Genomic DNA, 7,280 nt, shown 5'->3' with positions numbered 1-7,280 from the left:
TTTATCCCAGAGAAACACTTATACAATGCACAAAGATTTATGGGTAACAACGTTCATTGCTGGATTGTTTGTAATGCCAGAAAAACTGGAAGCTGCTACAGTAGTGATCATTGGGAGAGTGATTAAATAAATTGTGTTCTATTTGTGCAATGGCATACATTAACTAAGAGAGGAACTCTGTAAGTATTGGAGAAAGCTGAAAGGCTGGACCCAGCTGAGGCCATTGCCCAGAGTGGCGGAATGTAGTTTCCCTAGCAAGGCTGTCTCAGGGAAGCTGAGTTTCTCACATGGCAGCTCAGGGCTAGCAGAGCAAGTGTTGACTGAACCAGGTAGATGCTGAATGGCCTTTCATGCCTTAGCCTCGGAAGACATACACTGTCACGTCTTCACTTTCTATGGGTGGAAGTAGTTGTAAGCCTACTCAGATTCAAGGGGGTGGATATAAATTCCCCCTTTCAGAGGGAGAAGCATCACAAATTTGTGGACATGTTTTATAACCACCACACCACTGTTACCTCTAGGGAGAAGGGGTGGAGGAAGAAGATTTTGCTCGTCATTGTATACTCCTCTCTATTTGATTGATTTAAAGATTCCTCACATTACTTTTGAGATTAAAAGAGAGGTAAAATAGGAAAGTAATCGGAGGAGAAGGGAGGCCAGTGGTAGAAAGTTGAAAGTGGAGGAAGGGATGGAAAGAGATGAAGAAAGGCAGGTAGACCTAGGGGATGAAGTGCACAGAGGAAACAGATGCAGGATTGGTGAACATGGAGTGGGCAATTTGGCTTTGTGCTTATGCTGGGCTCACGTGAAATAGCTTTCTGCCAGACACAAGTGAGAAAGCCTTCTGACAATAGCCCCGCATTATTTGCCCTTGGAAATACCACTCATTCTTTAAGAATTCAAATAGCATCTCCTCTGTGTAACCTTCTTGGTTCCCTCCCAGACAAGAATGGTTCCTCTCTCCTCTGGATGTCCACTGTGCTTGTGTGAGTAGACCCGCATACGGCATGTACCAGACTTACTGTCTCAGTTAGTTGAGTACTTCTATGCCCCTCCAGTAACTATTTTTAAAGGTTAAACTATTTTGTTAATTTTCTACCTTCTCACATTGCTTAGTACTATTTCTTACCGTGGGCAGTGGGTGTTCCATAAATATTTCTTAAATTAAAAAGTCTCTTATTTAACAAATACTTACACGGCATTTACTATGTGATTGGCAATGCCCTCAGATATTGGCTCGTTTACTCTCTCCTAATGACCCTCTGAGACAGGTACCATCATGACTCTCATTTCACAGAAGATGAAACATGCACAGAGAGGTGAAAGAGCAGCGTCACAAACCTAATAAATGGTAGAGCTTGGAGTTAACTTAAACGGCTCGGCTCTGGATTCTGTCCTCTCACCACCGCACGTTCACTTTCCTTCATCCATGCATAATAAAGTACCTTTCTAGGTTTCCCTATTTGAGAGTCAAGAATAGTGTCTCATCGTATTTGGTTAAAATGTAGCAGCAACCTGACAGAATTGAAATTCCATCTACAAACCGCTGTCTGGATGGCTGGGCCGTGAGAGAAGCAAAATGGCATTCAGGCTAGTTGATTAGAGCTTTAGTCATTTAACCTTCCCTGTCTCTTCACTGACTCCAGCCTAGACTCAACAAGGCCTCCCAGGAAGTGTGCGAAGCTCCCAGAACTGTGATCAATGGCCCAGAAGGGTCTACCGAGAGAACATTTTGAAAGTCTGAAGAGGTTGCTTAATAGAAGGGAACAGAGGCTCAAAAAAGTGCTGAGATGTGGGTAGGAAATAATTTTAAAGAAATAATCATGGATAGAATGTGAAATAGTCCTGTGGTTGAAAACTCCTAAATAATGAAGTCACAAATTTATTTTTCATCAACCTATTTTCCCAGTGATTGCACAGCTAAGATTATATGAAGAAAGAGCAAAAGTAATTGATTTCAATATTTGTTATTATGACCTGTATTAAAATAGAGCAGAAAACTTTTTCAAGCAACTTGTTGTTACACAGTTAGAAGGAAATAGGGTAGTCAATTTCATTGAGCCCAGGTCAGATTCATTTGGGATGAAGCCTAATTTAGAGGTGGGGATTGATACAAAGGTTAGGTAAAATCTGGAGGTGCTTTGTCTGAAGTTTTAGTTCCACTTTGCATGAGACTCCACAGATAAACAACAAAAATATAGGAGTGTTGAATATTAGCTCTCTTGCTTGCTTCTTGCTTTTTATTGTCTAAATAACTCGGTGCTAATTTCTACCATTCAACATTTATGGACTTCCAGGAACTCATAAATGTCACGTCAGGCTGCCTCTTGGTGAATTTTTAATCAAGAGGGAGAAATTCAGCTACAAATAGACCAAGAATCAAGAGGCCCAATATTGATCGGTCAAAGTGGCACTTACGAACCTGAGGTTGAAGTAGTTTGGATAAAAGGATGCTGGGCTTTCGACGGCTCTGGAGCCATCTTTTCCCATCAAGGCCAGGTGAGTATCAGATATCCCCTTGGAGTTATTGAATAACAACAAATGCCTGTGCTAAATAGCTGCAAATGTGAGAAATGAAACTCTGGCACAGGCCAAACATCATTTCAGTCAGAAATCCTTTAGATGTCACACTCTGATCCCAAAGCAGATTGTACCATTCTTCCTTACATAGGACAGAAGATCTCCTTGGGTGGAACGGGTCAAGGCCAAGGTGCTCCGGTTGTTCCTGCTCTGTACAGGGTCTGGCCTCTAAGTCTGAGGCCTTGAATCATCCCTGAAGAGATATGGAGCAGCGCTTGTTATGTCAGGGATCACTCAGCTCAGTGAATGATGTCTCTCACTAATGCCAAGCCATGAATCATTGGTCTGTGGTACTGTAAAATTAACATGCACCGCTATAAATAACTCATCTGTAATGGGCTGTCATTGATGGCTTTTTGGAAAGGCTTGACTCAGGAGTAAGAGTTTTAATGACTGTAATTGAAATTAGATGAAAAGCATCAGTATTGGGCTTTCTCCTGACCCATGCAAGAACAAATTTTATCAAATGTCAAAACAATTATGCTGTGTCAAACCTGAGGGACAGGATGCCACAGTGCCTCTCCTCCAGCATCTCTGCCTTCGGTCCCCTGGGATGTCTCCTAGTGAGTGACAGCACACGCTTGCGCTCCTTGGTGCTGCTCCTTTGCAAAGGACCTTAACAGAGCAGCAGTGCTGAAAGAGCTCCCCGCACACTTCTCAGATTAGAGTCATTACCAGTGGAAAGAGTCAGTATTATTAATAACAAGAACTTTTCTTTTATAGAGGAAAATGGTTTACAAATCCCACATCCATTATCTCATTTGATCCTCACCAAGGCTCTGGGAGGTTGGTCAGACATTATTGCTATTATCATCCTCAGATGTCTGATGAATTAGAGGCTCAGAGAGGTAACGACTTGCCTAGGGTCACACAGCTTGTAAGTGATGAAACGGGGAAACAAGAACCTCTGGTCCAAGCATGTCCACACTTTAGGGCATTCTACCATGGTCTAGTGGCTGGTGTCCAATATCTCCCTCCTCCTGACTGACTAGCATACTTCTTGCTTCTGTGAAATACTTGACCTTAAGTAATTTCAAGAGGACCTGCTTCTACATCATTAACAGGAAAATACAGACAGCTGAGGACAAGAGTACATGTAGTATGTTTTTCACAAACTGACCCAAATTCTAAACAGCTTTTTCCAGTACAATTTGAGCTATGAGTGGAAGTTCCAACTGAGTTAGTAGAGAGTTTTTGAAATAGGCCAGATGGTGCTTCAGTGCTGTCTTTTCATTTTGCTTCTGGTGTAATAGAGAGCTTCAAGAGTTCCCTTTTAGGTGATGTTGAGTATTAGGGGGGATGAGGTTTTCACAAGGAAAAGCCCAAGATTGGAGCTGAAGGGCCTCAGGGATACTCATTCTTCGAAGCCCAGCCACCTCTTCATTCCCTACAATCAGATGCTACTCTTCATAGAGGTTTCCTGGTCCCTTGACTGTGTCTTAGGAAGGAGGGGCTCTGAAGTTACTGCCAGGCCCTTCAACCCTGTGGTGGCTGCTGCTGGCCTTGCTCTCAGGAGGCAGAAAATCTTAGAAGCAGTAGAGACCATATGCTTCAGCCATTATCTTCTGAACCTCCAGGCCCCAGACAATTAGTCAGAGGAGCTGAGCCCACGTGTGACTCCAGTCCTAACATCTCCCCAACCGAGCCTGCGCCACATTGGCTGAGGTTTGCAAATGAACACAAGCATACCTTTGTTCCTACAGCATGTCACCATTTCCCACCTGGAGACAGCTCCGTAATCCTCCTGTGCAAAAATAACAAGCCCCACATAGGATTGCGTACATGGTCTAATTACATGTAACAAAACATCTCCTCTCAGGAGAGAAGGAGTGTTTGGTGGTAAATTAAGAGATGCAAAAACCATTGTGAGCCATGCTGATTAATCCAGGTCTCTAGCAATGGGGAAGGATCCTTGAAAAATGGGTTTGTGGTTTGATGATTATATGCTCACTAGGGGGGCTTTTCATGTGCACCGCTTTTATGCTGAGGAGCAGGAGTGTGACTGGGATGGAGACTGCCAAGCTGATTCTTTTAGTGACGATGGAATGGAAATTGCTTCAAAAACATAACACTTATTAAATGGGTAAAGCACCAGGGAGCCCACCTGCATGGGCTCTCAATACTTCTCACTGCAGTTTCAGATGGGACAGTGTCTGTACATGTCAAACCCTTTATCTTGCTTTACCCTTAAAAATCATGGATTTATTGGACTTGCCTTCTCCAGCACAAAGCTTGGAGAGCCGCTCTGGGCTCCAGTCTATGGGGACCTTGTCTACTAAAATGAAAACAGAACAAACACATTAGAAAAACAGAAAAACATACTTATAACTAATTACAACTATGAAGATAGAATATGTGTGGGGGGGATTTTGGGGGGAGGGGAGCATGCATGTGTACATACATAAAGCTTTTTGGTTAATATAAAGTGCCTAAGATTGCCAATATGATCTGTGTTTGAATTTTTAGCCTTGTCAGTTCCTAGCAGTCACCTGACCTCTCTAGGCCTTAGATTTTTGGTCTGTAATATGGGATTATTAATTATTTCTACTCTTCTTCCTTTAGAGGTTATTGTGGGGATCATAGGGGAAAACAGATGTGAAAATGCCTTGCAAATTGTAAAGCATTATATGAATGTCATTTTCTCTCATATTAGCACAGAGTGTCTAGCACAGAGCAAGTGTCTAATAAATATGCTTGTTATTGCTGGATAGGTAGACAGATGCTAAAGGGTGAGAATGGAGTTATTTGAAACATTCAAAAACTCAAGAAAGATTTGCTATAAATCACAGATTTTATATGCATTCATTCATTCATTCATTCATTCATTCATTATTTATGCCTACAGACCTGATCTTCCTAGGTGGTCTCCCATCCAAATACTAACCAGACTCGACTCTGCTTAACTTCTGAGATCAGACATCGGGGCTGTTCAGGGTGGCATGGCTGTAGACCGTGGTCCCTGGCTCCAATGGGGCACGAACCCAGGACCTTCTACGTGTAAAGCAGATGTGCTAACTGCTACACTATGGAACCATGTCCAAATCATGGATTTTTAATAGCATTTTTAAATGGGAAGGGGTATGGAGCCTTGCAAAGATCAGAGGAATATTCTTGACTGTAGAGATGAGAAAAATCTGAACAGGAACAGGCATATTACCTTGGCTAGAAGCTGAGCAGAGTAAAAGTTGAAGGGAATTAGGTAAAAAATGGAGAAAAGGAGAATTACTAGAAAGCTGAGAGGTCAGAGGTTAGATATTGGAGTAGAGCTTGTCCTTGAGCAAACAGCTAATTGTATGAGCATCTATGCAAAAATAAGCATCCACACAAGAATGGGCATTCATGCAAAATGGGCATTTATGCAGAGATAGTCATCTGGGTAAAGATAGGCATCTATGCAAGGTCTACAGCATCTTTGCAAGGGAAGTGCAGGTTTGCAGCTGGTGATCAAAAGTAGAAAGAATGTACTCATGTCTAGCTCAGGTACAAAATCCAGGATTCGAGTACCTCCAAAATCTTTTGTGGTGATGACAATTGGGGGTAGTAGAAAGGGGATAGGGTGGCAGTAGGTGGGATTGATCATGAACTGAAACTCTGCCATGTACCCATTTAGTTACCATTGGGATGGGACAGTCCCATCCCAATCAAACATTCCAGTGTCTTAAAGAATAGAGCAGTTCAAGGACCTTAATTCGGAAGCAGTAAAATCCCCAGGGAACCAAAAAACAGCCTGTGAACTTTCCAGGGAAGCATCACCTCCCCTCCCTCATCCGCTTTGAGCATGTATACTTTTAGAGCTGTAATCCCTAAAGATGGAACAAATACATTTCCACTACAATAGAGGGAACTTCTGTGAGAACAGAGCTGTGTTTTGAACGTTTTAATATACAAAAATTGACACCCATCTACTTCGGTATTCAAAAACCTTCTCTCCGGAATAGAATAACAATGCTTTCTCCTCTATATTTTCTTTGCAGGCTGCCATGAACTGCTGTTGTGAAGCAAATCCTTCTGTTGCAATCCTTTATTTTTACTTCCCCCTACTTTGTAAATCACTTTCTTTCTCTAAAAGATTAAAGTGTGGTAAAAGCTGCTAAGTGACTAAGAAATGGACCCTTCTGAGTCAACAGATCTGCCCCCCATGCATCTTTGAGTCATAGCTGCTAACATTTCTTGACACAATCCAGTTTTTCTTTTGATTTTTTTTTCTCTCTTGGTAGCAGGGCTTGTAAAACAATTTCAAAGTGCTTGGGGATGGGAGATTTTGCCCTGATACATGAGCCACTTTTACCATTTTGGTGAGCTCCCTGTCAAGTAGCACATGAATATGACATGGCATCTTCATTTCTTGGCACAACCTGGATATTCTTTTGCTCCTACTGCCAAGGCATTTTGGGGGCTATCAATAATGTGTTTAGTGTGCCTCCCAGAGTTCTGGACAGCCATTACCTGTGGTGACCACCCATCATGGTACAGAGAAGAAAGTATAGATTCCAATACGAATTCTTCCTCTGCTAGCTGGGCTCTTTAGACAAGTCACTTTACTTCTCTGAACCTCATTTTCTCATCTATGAAATGGAGTGAAAATATGAACCCCAGAGGAATGTTGGATGATGAAGAGTGATAACCTGAGCATGCTTGGCACTTAAGGATTTTTCAATAAGTATGAGCTCACTTTCATCCTCTTTCATTTAAAGCATCTC

General features: G+C 42.2%; 1 long non-coding RNA gene across 1 annotated transcript; it reads left to right on the top strand.

The window, feature by feature from the left end:
- Positions 1–640: 640 nt before the first annotated feature.
- On the top strand, positions 641–6,686 carry LOC120610433 (uncharacterized). Its single transcript, XR_005654932.1, has 3 exons — positions 641–986; positions 2,298–2,499; positions 6,555–6,686. It is a non-coding gene; the product is annotated as an uncharacterized LOC120610433 (long non-coding RNA).
- Positions 6,687–7,280: the final 594 nt, after the last annotated feature.

The sequence above is a fragment of the Pteropus medius genome, unplaced genomic scaffold (genome assembly GCF_902729225.1).
Source record: "Pteropus medius unplaced genomic scaffold, Ma_sr-lr_union100, whole genome shotgun sequence".
Lineage (NCBI taxonomy): Eukaryota > Metazoa > Chordata > Mammalia > Chiroptera > Pteropodidae > Pteropus > Pteropus medius.
This window is presented reverse-complemented; position numbering and strand designations above follow the sequence as displayed.